The 17,113-nt window shown below is 42.8% G+C and overlaps 1 protein-coding gene and 1 non-coding gene across 2 annotated transcripts in view; one reads left to right on the plus strand and one right to left on the minus strand.

Moving 5' to 3' along the window:
• The window catches only part of LOC123516703, a 173,039-nt gene that overhangs the window by 32,627 nt on the left and 123,299 nt on the right, over window positions 1–17,113 (minus strand).
• On the plus strand, window positions 2,232–2,305 carry Trnai-aau. Its single transcript has one exon. It is a non-coding gene; the product is annotated as a tRNA-Ile (tRNA).

The following is a 17,113-nucleotide window of genomic DNA, read 5'->3' on the forward strand; positions in this document are numbered from 1 at the left end:
GATCGGCAGAACCACAAAGACGGGAATTTAATGTTATTGTCGACGTGTAAAGATGCCAGCTGGAGGGTTGACTCAACTTAGCAGGGGTTGGGGTAGGAGGGAGGACCGGAGGTACAGCGGGCGTAGGCTGGACGAAACACACTGCCCAGACTACATACAGACAGACGGACGGACAGGTACAAGGTCAGCTAGACACATTATACGAGGTGAGAGACAGGCGCTAAGGGAGACGGATGTGTTGCACGGTGCTTAGGCAGTAACAAAGAGTTTAGCAAGTTTTCTTTTTATGTTATTAGAAGTGAATTGTTGATACCGCAAAATTATTTTTAGCATTCTAGTGGAGTGATATTTTTAGCGTTTAATAAGTAGTGATTATATATATATATATATATATATATATATATATATATATATATATATATATATATATATATATATATATATATATATATACATATATATATATATATATATATATATATATATATATATATATATATATATATATATATATATATATATATATATATATATATATATATATATATATATATATATATATATATATATATATATATATATATATATATATATATATATATATATATATATATATATATATATATATATATATAAGGAAAACTACAAAATCATCAGACAAACTAATCTCTTTCAGTATAATTTTTGAAGGATCTATAATAGGAATTTTATTTATATGCATAAGACTGTTCTACAATTACTGAAACAGAAACACCTCTTATCTACTGAAAACAAACCCTCTCTTAAAACCAAGGTGTATGTATGTGAGGAGGCAGAAAACTATGGACAGGTAACTTTCCTTCCTAAGAACTAATTCTCCTTTTAAACTAACGAGGTGATTGGTGTGATAATCCCGCTGCTTTGGGTTAGGTCCACTTGGCGCCCCACGGATGGGTGCCACGCCCCGCCTGCCCGTCCCTTGTCGCTGCTCACGTCGCCCCGATAACACAGTATCGCGGCACTCAAGGCGTAAGTGGCTCCACTGATGGCCTGCTCACGACGAGGCGCTATTTGATCTTAAAAGTAGGCAGGTGTTCCCTCCTCCCCGGCACCACCCACCACGCCCGCTCGTCTTTCGTGTCTCGCTGGCTCGTCTCTTTCTCTCACCTCTCGCTTCTCGTCTCGCTTTCCTCTGGTGGCTGTCGATGTTCTCTTTCCTTCCTTCTCTCGGGAATACTTGTGACAGTTTGTCTTTCATTTATTCATTCATGCTTTCTTTCATTCTTTGTTATCTCTCTCTCTCTCTCTCTCTCTCTCTCTCTCTCTCTCTCTGACACACACACACACACACACACACACACACACACACACACACACACGTTGAAGACAAGACTGAATAAATACTGATACGGAGACGACGCCTAGCGAACCTGCATATACATCATATACAACGAGGTAAACTCACTCACACACTCGCTTACACACACACACACACACACACACACACACACACACACACACACACACACACACACACACACACACACACACACACACATACACACACACACGGCTAACCGGTACCACGGAACATTTAAAGGACGAAGGCCAGGCTGATCATAAGCGACGCCTCAGCCCAAGGGAACTTTCAGAGAGCCTCACGCGACGCCTTCAGCCGGTCATGGAGTCAATACGTGTTCCTCCACCACCACCACTACCACATCCACCACCGCCATCCTCACCGCTACTACTTTTCTGGTGATCTTAACCCCTTCCTTTGTCATTTTTTGAACAATACAATTTGAAGTGACTAGGATTTTCAAGGTGCTTGCATGATTACTCTGCCTTTTTCTCAAACTGTTGCTTCCGGCAGCTTCAGTGGGAGTTTCTATGGTTTATAAGATGCTCTCATGATTTCATTGGTGGTTTCAACAGTGGTTTGGCGTCTTTGGACTCTTTTAACAGGGAGGCTTCAACAGTCAACACACTTCGTGACATAATGTTGGACGCTATATTGGATTGACTTCTTAAGGTAGCTGTCATCAATTGTTTTTTATTCCTTCAGTTTATATAGTCGTCCTTGACCAAAGTTCCTCTAAAACTCAAAAATAAATAAGAAAAACACTTGTAATACAAAGGAAAGCCAAACAGTAACAGACCTCTTGGTCCTTTCGAGCAAAACAATCTAGTAGATATCAATACATCCACGAGTACAATTTGTTTTTATCTTTTGATAAATCTCAGACAGCATCGGCCTGTTAGCTCAGTTGGTTAGAGCGCCGTGCTAATAACGCGGATGTCGTGGGTTCGATCCCCATACGGGCCACAGTGGCCTGTGAGTCTGACTTTTATACATACAGCGATGGGAAGGAAGTAGTTCTCAAAATGAAGTGATAGATGAATGGAACAGACTTAGTAATCAGGTTGTTGAGGCGCGGATGACAACTAATGGGTAGAGATGATAAATGGAAAAATATATGCATGTTTCATTCAGGTACTGGGTAAATATGATAGATGGGAACAGCTAGGCATGTTTTATTCAGGGACTACTGCATGAAGGCTTAACGATTTTTTTAAGCTTCTCTTATTTACTTATGTTCTTATAAAAGCTTTTCCCTCAGTAACGAAGTAAACACTTCCTAAGCCGTGCTTGAACCTCTGCAGCTTTTGAAAAACAGTATTCGCGTGAGCTCAACGCGTTCAACAATGCTGTCTTGTGTCGGCAGCGCTCATGAATCACCGAGTAGCTGCAATTTGCTCACATCCACTTGACGGACAGGCTGACCTCCCTTGCATGTAACGATCTCAAGGAATCTTCCCCTCAGTGATAACCAAACTTAAGCACGCGAGGAAGGCGATGAGGAGGAGGCGCTTACCCGCTTATCCATCATGTTATCCAATAGCGTGCATCACAAGGGGAGGGGAAGAGGACAGGAAGAGGATATCAATCATGCATACCCTTTCCACCCCTCCCGCGGCCTCTCTGCACACTTTCTACTCATTATCACCCTTATTCTGTCAAGGTCATGCTATTTTTTCTTCATCATTTTTACTTGATTACCTTTTCTTCTTTTCAGTTCCTGCCTGTAGATTAAATTATCTCACCTTTATTTTGGTCTGATCGAAAAGTAATTAATTTATTTGCTCTTTCGTTCCTTTTCACTACAACTCTCTACCTGTTTCTGTTTTCTTCCTTTCTCTGACGAACTAACACGAGAAAGGAGTATCTAGAAGCGTCAGGAAATAGATTGTTCCTTTTCTTTTATTCTTACTCTAACTATTGGAAAGCTGGAAGTTAAGCATGTTTTCCTCACCTTTTCTCTTTCTTGACTAGTCTAATTGACACGTAGCAATAAAAGGAAAAGGAAAGGAAAAAGTCATGGTCTGGAAAAAGGTGATCTATTGTGTTACTTACTTTTACTCTTTCTTAGAATAACTTGTTTGGTAAAAAGTAAAACATTTTTTTGCTTTTTTCTCCTCTTGTTCAACCTACTTGAGGTGAAAAAACATTTCGTTAAAAAGTTTGAAAACAACAAAATGTACTATTATTCTTTCCTTTTCTTCCTCTTGTGAAATTTTTGAGTACTTAACATAGACACAAAAAAATAAAATCCATAAAAAAGAAAAAAATCTTTATCAAGCTTAAGCGGAAAATTACACATTATTTCTAATTGACGCGAAGATGAAAAAAAAAAACTAAAAATTATACCTATCAATCAAAATAAACAAACAAGTAAATACATATACCAATAATAATAATACAGATACTATCAATTGACGCAAAATCAAACTTTTCAATGTATGGAGGACGCGATCACGCGGAGGTATTGTGGCGCAGCAAACACACGTTGTTCCCCGTGATGTCTAAAATAACACACAATGAAAGACTTCCGTTAGTGTCATCCATCACGACCATCAGTGCAGCCTTTGTGGAGCGTCGTTACTCTTCTGGCCGCGCTGATCTATTGCTCAGGAGAACAAACAGGCGTTGAGTTGACGCGGGGGACAAGGACAGACAGGGATAGCCACCATCACTATCATCACCACCTCCACCTCCACCATCACCACTACCACCACCACCACTATCCCTCCTTTCCTCCTTCCCTTCCTTCCTCCTCTAGTCATAAATATTGAAAACTCGACTTTATCGCTTGGCACAAATCTTGAGAAAGAGAGAGAGAGAGAGAGAGAGAGAGAGAGAGAGAGAGAGAGAGAGAGAGAGAGAGAGAGAGAGAGAGAGAGAGAGAGAGAGAGAGAGAGAGAGAGAGAGAGAGAGAGAAAAAAACCCATAAAAATCTTAAAAATAATAAACGAAGGAGAAAAGAAACAAAAGAAAGTGAACAAAGAATACAGAAATATAACAGAAAGATAAAAAAAGAAAAATAACGAACATACGATATTGCATACCCGGCAGCAGACCAGATCCCACTAGAACACCGGGATTCAACGCAACGCCACACGACGCTCTCAGCCATTCACCTTGAAAACGACTTGAAATGTAGGATACGAGAGTTCGATGTCCCAGTTTGATTTGTCTGTTTTTTTTGCACCATGGGGGAGGGGAGAGAGAGAGAGAGAGAGAGAGAGAGAGAGAGAGAGAGAGAGAGAGAGAGAGAGAGAGAGAGAGAGAGAGGGGATTAAGAACACTACAAAATACAAAAAAGTTAGTAGATAGAGCCAAGACAGCTTCTTGATTAATAAAGATAGACATGGAAAAAAATAAAGAGAGAAACAGGAAAAAAAAGAGACAAAGAGGTAATTCTGTAATATGAAAAAAAAAAAAAAATCGGAAACTTATAAAGGAAAACCCAACTTGCAGCAACAGACGACTTTCCTTTTTTTTCTTTTTTAATCTATTTATACCATGTGGGCTTTTCACGGGAATTCATGGGCTAAAGGGGGTACTCAAAAGCCCACCCGCTAGGAAACCGTTGCCCCGAGTGAGGAAGCCCAACCTACACTCGGACCGTGGACAGGATTTGAACCCGTGCGCATGGAGACCCCTCGGACCTCAAAGCACGCATGGCTCCACTGTACCACGACGGCCTCAATAATAATACAAAAAAAATGAATAAATTCCATCATCAACAACATCATCATAACAAAACAACTTACTTTACTCAACACTGTCTGACGAACTTACAATGAAGGAAGGAAGAAAGATGTCTCGTCACTAGCTCTTGCATTTCAGGTGTCGCGGGAGGAACTTACCTGGGGAGAAAAAGAAAACCATTTTAATCCACCTGACACGGACAAGGGTGTGGGACATGGGTGTGGGACATGGGTACGGCATGGGTGTGGGACATAAGGACATGGTCAAAGAGTCGAAGGCAATTGGAATATCGATGTTCATGGTGAAAAGGAAATGTTTTGAGGATTAAAGGTGGAGGAGGAGGAGAAGGAGGAGGAGGAGGAGGAGGAGGAGGAGGAGGAGGAGGAGGAGGAGGAAGAAGAGGAGGAGGAGAAGGAGGAGGAGGAGGAGGAGGAGGAAGAATAGGAGGACAACGACGAAGAGAACAAATATGTGTGCGTGTGTGTGTGTGTGTGTGTGTGTGTGTGTGTGTGTGTGTGTGTGTGTGTGTGTGTGTGTGTGTAAATAATAATAATAATAAAATACGGTTTATTAATTTGGCAATGTAAAAAATTACACTGAAAATGTACAGGGGGGGGACATTAAAACAATGAACTAAAATGCTTAACCTAACTATGTGTGTGTGTGTGTGTGTGTGTGTGTGTGTGTGTGTGTGTGTGTGTGTGTGTGTGTGTGTGTGTGTGTGTGTGTGTGTGTGTGTGTGTGTATGTGTGTGTATTTGTGTGTATTTTCACCTAATATACTAAAAGAAAAATTATAGAATTATGCACGTTTATGAGTGGTCATACACACACACACACACACACACACACACACACACACACACACACACACACACACACACACACACACACTTCTATATTATGACATTTCCTTAGCTATCAGAAATTGACTCTCAAACACGATGATGAATGACGTGTTCAGACCTTCAAAACAGACTAACTTGCGCTGAATCTTAAAACACATTCATAAATTGATACAAGTGAGGACGAAAGGCACTACCGAGAAACATGAGTAAATAGAGGAAGAGGAAGAGGACGAAGAGAGCCATGTAAGTAAAGGAAGATATAAAAAGTAAAACAAGGAAAAGATGTGATGCTGAATGAGAAGAAATAAAGTAAAGGAGTAAAAAAAAGTAAAAAAAAAGTAAAGTTGATGAAAGAGGCGTAGAATTAGTAGAATAATGAAAAACAAAATGAGGAAGATATTACGAAGATAAGATGCTAGTACATTTTTTTTTACATTCTATTTCTTATGGAAGAGAATTTCAAGCCAAACATATAAATAAATAGATAAAGGACACCCCAGAAAAGTTACCAGTTTCTTAAGAGAACAGCCTGAAAGCAAGGCCAAAGTTGTAATGTTTTCCTTGGAACACATTGGTGAAGCTCTCATATCACACGAAGACTCCCCCGAGGTATGACAGTCCACCCAAACATCGCCTTTTACCGTGCAATGATCGAACACGCGTCCCACACCCCTGACTGCCAACAGCTATCCTCATCAATGCCCGCCAGCCCGGCAGCCACCTGCAGTGCTCTCCTCGGGGCGCCGCGATCATCTGCCTCCCCGCCGCCCCCACATGCACAGGGGCAGCGGTGGATGGCGCCGCCCCGCACGTCCAACTAAACAACGCGGAGAATGTCAAGGAAAGTTATTCTTGCTGGTGTCCTGTAGAGGGTGTGAGGCGCTTGGTGGGGCGCTGATGGCTGTTGTCATCTGTGTGTGTGTGTGTGTGTGTGTGTGTGTGTGTGTGTGTGTGTGTGTGTGTGTGTGTGTGAGGGAGTGGAGCGGGTGTGGGTGTTTCTCTCTCTCTCTCTCTCTCTCTCTCTCTCACACACACACACACACACACACACACACAGCATTCATGAACACATTGTTTAATCAAGAGCTAACTAAGTGCAGCAGACGTTTAATCAGGTGAAACCCAAGCTGGCACGAGGGACGGGCCGCCGCGCCACGCCTCCTGCCTGCCTGCTGAGTCATCCGCCAGGGACACGCGTGGATTCCTTCATAAAACTAGTCACTGTCACCTTGTTTTCACACCCTCCTTATCTCCGCTACGCCACGTAGACACGCAGATTGCTCCCGCCAAGCCATATGGAATGACATGACACTCACGTTCATTCCCTGCTCGCCTGATGGAGTCTCAAAGTTGAAGCAACAAAGTGTAAAACGACCCCATTGAGGATCCCTGATGTGGTGGCGGTGGTGGTGGCGGCAGTGGTAGTGGTGGTGGGGAGGCTATCAGGCCTGGCACAGCTCCGTGATGGTGCTCCCGAAGACGTGCAGTGTGTGTCTGGTGCCGCTGAGTGTCACAGGGGAGGCAGGAACAAAGTCACCGCCAGTTATGAATACTGCAGTGGAGGTTAAGTGTCAGGGGATCGTGAGGTCTGAGGCCGCTGCAGGCAATGATAGTGTGTTCAGGGACTCCAGGCGTGACGTGAGGGTGTCTGGCAAGAGATAGCGTGCGTGGATGAAGATGTTTACTGTGCACTGATTGAATTGGGGATTGTAATAACTACATTTTCTTACTGTATGCTAATTGATATAAAAGGGATTACAATTATATTTTCTTGCTGATTGATATGGAGGAGACTGTAGCTATGTTTTGCTATTGTGTATTGACTAGTATTAGAATTGTAGTATGTTTTCTCTAAATCTATTAATGTACACAAATTGCTCTTATGAAGATTACAAGTGCATTCTCTTATGTGTACAATAAGTTGGCGTGTGGTTAAAATTGAAGGAAATGTTAACAGTCGCTAATCTTCCCGCCAGGAGTAGAAAAAGGGTCTTGATTTTGTTGTCAGTTAGTTCACCTGTGCAGATGTCCTGATACTTCTTACTTGGAAAAAGAAAAGGTAAACAGACAGTGCGAAAAGTATGCATCATCTCCTTCACCATCCAATGTCACAGGCAGATGGAAATAAATCTAGTATGAAACAAGGGAACACCACTTTACACAATGGAAACCTACAACTTTTATACCATAAGATAATAAAACGAAAAGAATGAGTGCAAGAAAAAAAAATCGTGAGTCTTAACAAATGATTTCTTCTGCAGGAATTCCCAGAGAGAGAGAGAGAGAGAGAGAGAGAGAGAGAGAGAGAGAGAGAGAAGAGAAGTTGCAGTAGGAGCAGGAACCCCACGCAGCGTTCACTCATATAAGGCCACGTGACCTCCCTGACTGGGTAAAAACACGAGTCTTTCACCTTAGGGAAAGCTCCGGACGGTGAAGGCCGCAACGGAGGGAGGGACTACGCGTACCTGAGGGGAGCTAGAGCGGGATGAAGCGAGGTTGAGTTGAGAGGAGTGTGACTGAGCAGGGCAAGGCAGGGTGGGGCAGGAAGGGCAAAAGGCACACAGGGGGAAGTCCAATAAACGGAGGAATACCTTAAGGAGGAATGGCAAAGGGCGAGACCAAAGACCCAAGGTTGAAAAATTATACTGCAAAAAAAGTGAAAAAGTTGAAAGCAAATATGTTCTTACGAGTCAATACGCAGGGAACGTGATCTTACGGTGTGAACGTGTGTGTGTGTGTGTGTGTGTGTGTGTGTGTGTGTGTGTGTGTGTGTGTGTGTGTGTGTGTGTGTGTGTGTGTGTGTGTGTGTGTGTGTGTGTGTGTGTGTGTGTGTGTGTGTGTGTGTGTGTGTGTGTGTGTGTGTGTGTGTGTGTGTGTGTGTGTGTGTGTGTGTGTGTGTGAGTGTATACTTATACTTTATGTTTTTAAATCTATTGAATATTTCCCGATATATTTATTTGAATTCCAATAGTTCTAACAGAAACACACACACGCACACACACGCACACACACACACACACACACACACACACACACACACACACACACACACACACACACACACATCATTAGCACTGCACTACTAACAAATAACATATACAGCACAACTTTCATTTTCCATAGCTACAATTTTTTTCTATTCATCGTTTACTCATTCACTTATTTGAAACACAGTCATTCTGTACCTCTACACACCCACACACACACACACACACACACACACACACACACACACACAGCCCGGTAGCTCAGTGGTTAGAGAGCTGGCTTCACAAGCCAGAGGACCGGGGTTCGATTCCCCGGCCGGGTGGAGATATTTGGTTGTGTCTCCTTTCACGTGTAATCCCTGTTCACCTAGCAGTGAGTAGGTACGGGATGTAAATCGAGGAGTTGTGACCTTGTTGTCCCGGTGTGTGGTGTGTGCCTGGTCTCAGGCCTATCCGAAGATCGGAAATAATGAGCTCTGAGCTCGTTCCGTAGGGTAACGTCTGGCTGTCTCGTCAGAGACTGCAGCAGATCAAACAGTGAAAACACACACACACACAAACTCCATGACCCTTAAACTAGCAAGCAAGAACGTACACCACATTATAATAGACCTTGCTCTAGCTAAATTCCTCGGCAAACCAGCTGGTACTGTACTGTCAAGATTCCCTCCCTCGGTCTTTTCCCTCGCTCAACGACGCTCGACTGAATCTTTCCAACGCAGTAAACCTTCAGGCCCCATCTCATCATCCCGTAATCTCCCACCTGAACCTAGTATCTCTCCTCTCTCATTAAGGCAACTTAGCGGAGGTAAAATGCTCCGTAGCACACCACTTCTTTACTCCCACTCAACTGCGTTCCTTATACAGGTGTCTCATTTGCAAGGTAAGGAGTGTAAGGAGTACGCTACACTGCTTTTCATTCCTTCTACTCTTCCTCTTTATCCTAGCGGCTCCTCGTACTCAAAACGCCACTAAGAGAGGAACAAGGTTAAAAATATACTGCGTCTTTATTCTCTCTCTCTACTCTTCCAGACCTTCACTTACGTTCCTTTTCAGCCTTTATTCTAACGTGCTATCGCTTCCTCGTCGCCTTATTTAGGGATTAGGGACGGACGTTGCTTCTTGTCGTGGCGCGTGGGAAGGCTGTGAAAGATCTGGTGTACTCTGTGACTGGTGAAGAGGGATGGCTGTTGCTGCTACTGTCTGTTTGATCTTTTTCTTTCTCTTTCTGGTCTGTCTATGTGTGTTTGTTTGTGTCTTTTCCCCAAATTCCCTTCTTCCATCTCTCTCTCTCTCTCTCTCTCTCTCTCTCTCTCTCTCTCTCTCTCTCTCTCTCTCCACTTTATGTAAATACCTTTTTTTTTTCATAGTTTCAGAGACGTTTTGAGAGAGAGAGAGAGAGAGAGAGAGAGAGAGAGAGAGAGAGAGAGAGAGAGAGAGAGAGAGAGAGAGAGAGAGAGAGAGAGAGAGTTGTAACAAAATTACCCCAAGATAAAAAAAAAAATAACTCTGATAAGGTTCTTAGTACTATTAATAAGTAAAAAAAAAAAAAAAAAATCGCAAGTCGTCACATTCCTTTCTTGCACGAGGCGTAACTGGAGGAATATATAAATAACCGATATCTGTTCTTGTTATTCTTCCATCTCCTCACACGCTGGACTACTCCCCAGGGGATAGAGAGGAAGTGACACATTCAGTACTTTGGCAGCAGTTGAATGTTTACTCTGGCTACCATTACAGCATTTTATTAAGGTCACGGCTTGTATTACTTGTAACCAGGGACTTTTTAATCATCGGGGGTTGCTGATCCTAATTTATAGACATCAGATCGTAAGAAAATAAGAGAGATTAGAAGAAGCCAGTAAGTCTGCACTGCATAAAACATACTTTGCTGTTTCCACGACCCATCAGTATCCATGATTCTGTTTGATCTCCATTTTAAAAGCTCCCAGTTAGCTCATTACTGATGACTTGAATACTGACTCTATTCAATTGAAAACCAATTGCATTTTCTCTCTCTCTCTCTCTCTCTCTCTCTCTCTCTCTTAATCTGACTTTCATCAAGTTTGATCCTCGCTTTTAAATACGTACTAAAGACCTGATTACTGAGTCTATTGCACTGACCTACCACTTTATTTAAGAGACAACCACTTTCTATTTCCTTATTGAATCGATATTTTTCTAACTTATGTATATTTCTCTTCGTTTGATCTAGATAATTAACCGTAATGATTATGTTCACATCGCCCTCGTTATATCATGCCTTTCCTTTCCTGTAACTAAAATACGTAGCTTTATGAGGTCTAAAACTTGCCTGAAGTAATGAATCAGTCAGAAGCGCTGATACTTCCATGAAAACTAAGCCACATCTCCATCGGACTCGTGTTTACAGAGCAAATGTTTGGCCACCTGAGTAACTCCCAGAAATATATCCATTCATTCGCTGGTAATCATTATCATGTCAGCTTGTGGGAAGGAAAACATCTATTTGTGTACGTTTGCTGGGTCTGTATTGATCTTTGTATTGAAGTGGCTTGCTGTTTATCTGTCTGTCTATATGCCTGTCTGTCAGTCAGCCAACCAGTCCACTAATAAACTTGATCGATATGTTTATTTATGTGTTGAGATATATAAATGGTTATAGACAGATTAATATTTCTCATTTACTCATTCTCTCTCTCTCTCTCTCTCTCTCTCTCTCTCTCTCTCTCTCTCTCTCTCTCTCTCTCTCTCTCTGTCTTTATCTGTATGACTTTTCCATGTATATTCCAAGATTATCATCATCACCTCTTTGCATAATTGCAGTAATATTTTTCTTTTATCCAGCCATTTTCAAGGCGGCTTAGCGAGTCTCTTCACGCACTAAGCGGTGGCGGCGGCGGCGGTGATGGCGCCTCCAAAGCACGTCGTCTGAGCATCCCAAGAATCCACAACATTTGATGAGTAAGAGCTGATTTAACGTGAATGAAATTTAGATCATGCGTTAGTTTTACTTCTATCGTATCAACTCATTTCTTTCATAGAATTGTGGTTTTACTTTTTTTTCGAGTATGATGTTACTTTACATTTTATGATAAAAATATACAGCATTTTTTTTCCTCTATCTATTGTAAAGACACATAAATAGTTCAGTGATTCCAGTACTGTTAACGTTTCTGTCAGTCTTTGTGCTGGTGTTCTTAATCAATGTGAGAAAAAAAAATTTCACCAGTAAAGTCTAAACCTGGAAAAAGGATAAAGAAGAATCTGTACACTCCCATCCCACGTCACGCATTCACACGCCGATAAATAAAAAAAAACTAAAACTAATTAACTTATGCCGCTAAAAACAAGACCACTTCGTAAAAAGTCAAGGCTAAGGGGTGTCGTTATTTGTCTTATCACGTGACCATAGAGCCACGCGGCATCAAACATACAGACAAATAAACAGATGAATAAGACAAATAAATCATATCTTAAAAAAAAAGGTACCTCTCACCTAACAATCGTGGCAGCGCACCAGGCAACATAGAGGCAAGCATCACCCCCGCACCTGAACTCCTCAACCCAACACCTGGAGGGACAATTAAAGCAAGGGCAGTGGAGGGATACAGGCGGGGTCAGCAGCTGCACTGGTATAGGCTGGTCTGGCCCGTGCAGGGAAAGTAACCCACCTGCCTGTGCTGCAGTTAGCCGGCGTGATCACCAGGCAGCGGGGGGCACGAGTGATGGCACACGGGGCGGGTTTTCAGTGTTGTGCCGATCGTTTGCACCGCCATCAGGGTCTCACCTCCAAGCCCTCTGTGAAGCGCCGCCAATCTGGGTCTGTGTTTAGGGCCTCCCGCTCTCAATATCTCTCTATTTGCATGTAAACTGCTTGCTGCAGGGAAAACTCACGAGTTATATCTGGGGAGCGTTGCTTTGATCAGTGTAATCCAGTTTGCAGGGAAAAATTGTGTTGCCTTGAGAGAGAAACGATACCTCCACTGATCCAGACCTGCCGCGGGGAAAAAAAGTACGCGTTTGTCGAGGAGGAAATGATGCCTATAACTATCTATCTGCCTCTCGTTTCTCCCGTCTACCTTTCTTTGCTTTTCGCTCTCTCTCTCTCTCTCTCTCTCTCTCTCTCTCTCTCTCTCTCTCTCTCTCTCTCTTCCTCTGTGTGTATGAGATGGATAGATAGATAAATAGATAGATAGATAGATAGAGAGAGAGAGAGAGAGAGAGAGAGAGAGAGAGAGAGAGAGAGAGAGAGAGCAATACTATAATCACGTTGGCCTTTCAACCATCCAGAGATAGAAACAATTCTATTTACTATACTTTAGAGAAACTATACTGACGCGGTTGCTAGCAAACCCTACAGACACAGACCTACTTCAACTCATCCTTTTTCTCTAGACGCAAGACTGTCATACTTAAAGGTAAGGTTATATCCACTCAGTCACTGGGAGGAAGAATGTTGTGAATCCAGTGACTATGAGAAGGGTCTTAACATCCACCTGCTACTAACCCTCACACTGCAGCACACACGCACCGCCCTACCATCTGGTGGAAACCAAGTGTTCCTCGCCCCTTTACTTCCGACTGCTGTTCCTATGCAGTTTCATTCCATTTCTTTTGTATCTGCCTACCCTCCTCCTTCCCCTGCTCTACTTCTTTCTCTTTCCCCTCTTCTTCATTTTCATCTGCCATCATAAGTCCCGCTGCTTAAAAAAAAAAAAAAAAAAAACAGTGCCTCCTAGTATTCGCCATGAGTCACTGCACTGCATCAATATCTATCATGTTCTGACTGCAAACTCTACTATCTCTCCTCCCCACCTGCCGCTGCACTGACACCTCCCTCTCGCTGCCTTATGGGACCCAGCCACCCTTCTGTCCCATCCGTTATTGTGCCTGACGAAGCCACTTCCACCCACCCACATTCCCATCCACTCACCCACACACACAGCCACACCCATCAACTCACCCACACACCCACACACACACACACACACACACACACACACACACACACACACACACACACTTTCAGATACACACGCACGAGCATAATATATACACACCTAAACATATATATGTATTATTTGTAACAATGAAATTCCTTGGTGCACAATGGTGCATTGGTGTAGCTTGACATATAAACACGTCGCCACGCACCGCGTCCTCCGCGTGGCCTCCAAGAGGATGAAGCAAAACTCAAACATAACTAAATTTAGGATCCATCTCTCGGCTGATAAGCCACAGGCTGTCACAGGCAAAGTGACTTATGGCGCGTCTGGCGGCCGAACGTCAAGCGTGAGTCACAGCATCGGTTAATGTCTCTCTGTAGAGCGTGACGGCTGCAGCAACGGTCGGGATTCTCAACAAGAGAAGCTGCAAGCGATACAATAAGTGCGAGTTAGCTGAGAGTCGTCACCGAAGACAAATTCTGTCACGCTGTCAAGATTATGAAACCTGAGAACATTTGGTAAATAGGCTGAGTTGCTACCGCGGCGCGGCCAGGCCAGTGCACCGCCTCGCGGGACTGCGATCAGGAACAATCACGCCAGGATAATAAACCACTCGGGCCTGACAAAGCAAGTGCCCGACTCAGCGGGGCGCCACCGAGACACTCACACCGCCGCTCTGTCCTCAGCAAATGCCTGAATTAAAGGTCAACATAAATCCACATAACGGTGTCGCCGCCTGGGTGTTCTCGCCCTAATGTTTCTCCTCTTATTGGTGAGCACTTCTTGGTGCAAACGCCTCCACCGCTGCTGCTGCCGCAGCCGCCACCGCCACCTTTATATATATGCCTTAAGCTGCTGGTGCTCCTTTGTGCAGCGCGGGGCGTCCTGCATCACCTGTCTAGCCCGCCGCCACAGAGTCAGCCAGCCAGCACGCTCGCTATAATGTTTGGACGTAATTACGTTGCCTCTTTTGGTCTTGCGTTTGATTCTGGCAACACCACCGTCGCACCACCACTATTTCCAGCCACTGCTGCACCACCACCACCACGACCGCATCGAACATGCACTAAATTTAGAAGAAGCAAGAAATTTTAACTAAATCCAGGCAGGCCAAGCAATTAGTCTCTTTCCGCATGTTAATAAACAAGCAATAAGGCAACAAAAACATGCAGAGAGAGAGAGAGAGAGAGAGAGAGAGAGAGAGAGAGAGAGAGAGAGAGAGAGAGAGAGAGAGAGAGAGAGAGGAAGTCGTACAAACAAACAAACAGCACGAGGCGGCGGCGGTGTGGACGGAGTGGTCATTACGATAAACTCTCGGGGGGAGATCAGCGTTAATTAGAGCAATTACCTCGATACGGCGCATAATTATTGTTTTACTCGCACCGCCCAAATAACGCCTGGAGGCCACGGAGGGAAGGAAGGACGACGACTTGCCTCCTTTCCTTTCCCTTCTTCTTCATCGTCCACCTCCTCCTACTCCTACTCCTCCTCCTCCTCCTCCTCCTCCTCTTCCACCTCCTCCTCCTCCTCTTCCTCTTTCTCTTCTCTTCATCCTTTCACCCTGCATCCTGCGTCATTCTATTTACATTTCATTCCAAGATTTTTTTTTTATTTTTTTTTTTTAGTATTTCCACCATAATCTCGGTACGTCAATTTTTCCTCTTAATAAGCCACTCAGTCTAAGCCACTCAGTCCCATATCTTTCAATCAGCATCTACTTTTTAATCTATATTCTTCTTATCTATAGTACTAAATTTTCTTTCCTGTATAAAATTACAGAAACTGATTTTTTTCATCCCATTTTTTTTAAGTCATTTATTGAACACCTTTCTGTACACACCGCCTAACTCATTTAAGTACTCTAATCGTTCACTTACTCTGCAACACTCACGCTTTATATCTCCACAAAGTACGCATATCCAAACTCTGCTTTTTTTTTTCCCTCAGCTCAAAGTTCTCTAAATCTTCCTCTTCTCTATTTGTCAGCATCCAGGCTTTATATCTTCACAAGTACACAGTTTTAAACATTTTCTTTCTTGAATATCAGCAAACTAGCCAGCCCATCTCTCTTACTACATATCTGAGCCCAACCTGCTCTTAAACTTCCTCTTTTCCATTTAAATGTCAGCATCCAGGCTTCACACCTCCGCAGGAATATAGCTCTCAACAATTTTTTAATATAATTTCTCTCGTGCCAACTTCTCTGACTACCCCGATCTTAAAATTTCAGTATCTCGTTTTTCTCCATCCATTTAGCTCCCTCGCTATCATCTCAAACACTTCCTCCTCCCAGTTGTTCGGTGTACTTTTCATCTTCACCCCTACAGCAACATGGTCCTTCTTCCTCGTGCTCATGAAAGGATAAAAAGACTTGGAATTTGTGTACTAAAGTGCCTGTCGTTTACTTTTCAGTCTCTCTGTCTCCCAGTTAGTTGAATATCTATTGTATTCCCTTTTAAGTTTCCCTTTTTTGTCAGTTGCTGGAGAGAATTAGGGGACGTGAAATGGCTACCAAAGTATATGTCTGGCAGTCTTTCTGTCTATATACATGTCCATCATTCCGTCAAGCATGGGTTACACACTAAACTTTTTCATTCAGATTAGTATCTTTAAACATTTCGGTGTCTTGTCATCGCTACCTACATGTAAAAGACTCAAGTGATGGCTACTGGGATGTTGTCATGATTCATCAAGGGTGTTTTTTTTATAGATTTATTTATGGCTTAGCAAGGTTTCTGCACTATTGAAAAAACAAGAATAAAGTCCTTAGTTATCATCTCTGTGGCTCTTGAAAATATTATTTATGAAAGAGCAAATAAATAACTTAAGAATATGGGCATATTTAAAAGGGACGTGAATATTAACAGATACATCTTTTATGGACATCAGAATAAAAGAAAGTAAGGAATACCGTAAGAAGCCACCACACCAACACTTAGTATTCACTGCATAAAGGATATCTATCTACCTATTTTCACTTATGCCCATTTAGAAATATCTCTGGTCTTCTTTTAATCAAGACCCATTATTGATTCGAGACTAAAAACCTGCTCATCGACTTGGACCATCACACTACACCACATTAACCCCTTGACGCACTTTCATATTCATTCTGATTTCTATTTGGTGATTTCACATACCTTCAGAAACCTATGTGGGGTTTGAAATATTGAAGACTGTGGACATTAATCTTCTGACTTTGATAGACCCTTTTTAATGCAAATAAGATAGTCTAATCACACTCAAAAATCAAGATGAAAAAGCGTCACACTATCGAAGGGATTAAAAGGTAAGGTATATCGGGGATTCTGTAAGCCAA

Source organism: Portunus trituberculatus, chromosome 41 (genome assembly GCF_017591435.1).
Source record: "Portunus trituberculatus isolate SZX2019 chromosome 41, ASM1759143v1, whole genome shotgun sequence".
NCBI lineage: Eukaryota > Metazoa > Arthropoda > Malacostraca > Decapoda > Portunidae > Portunus > Portunus trituberculatus.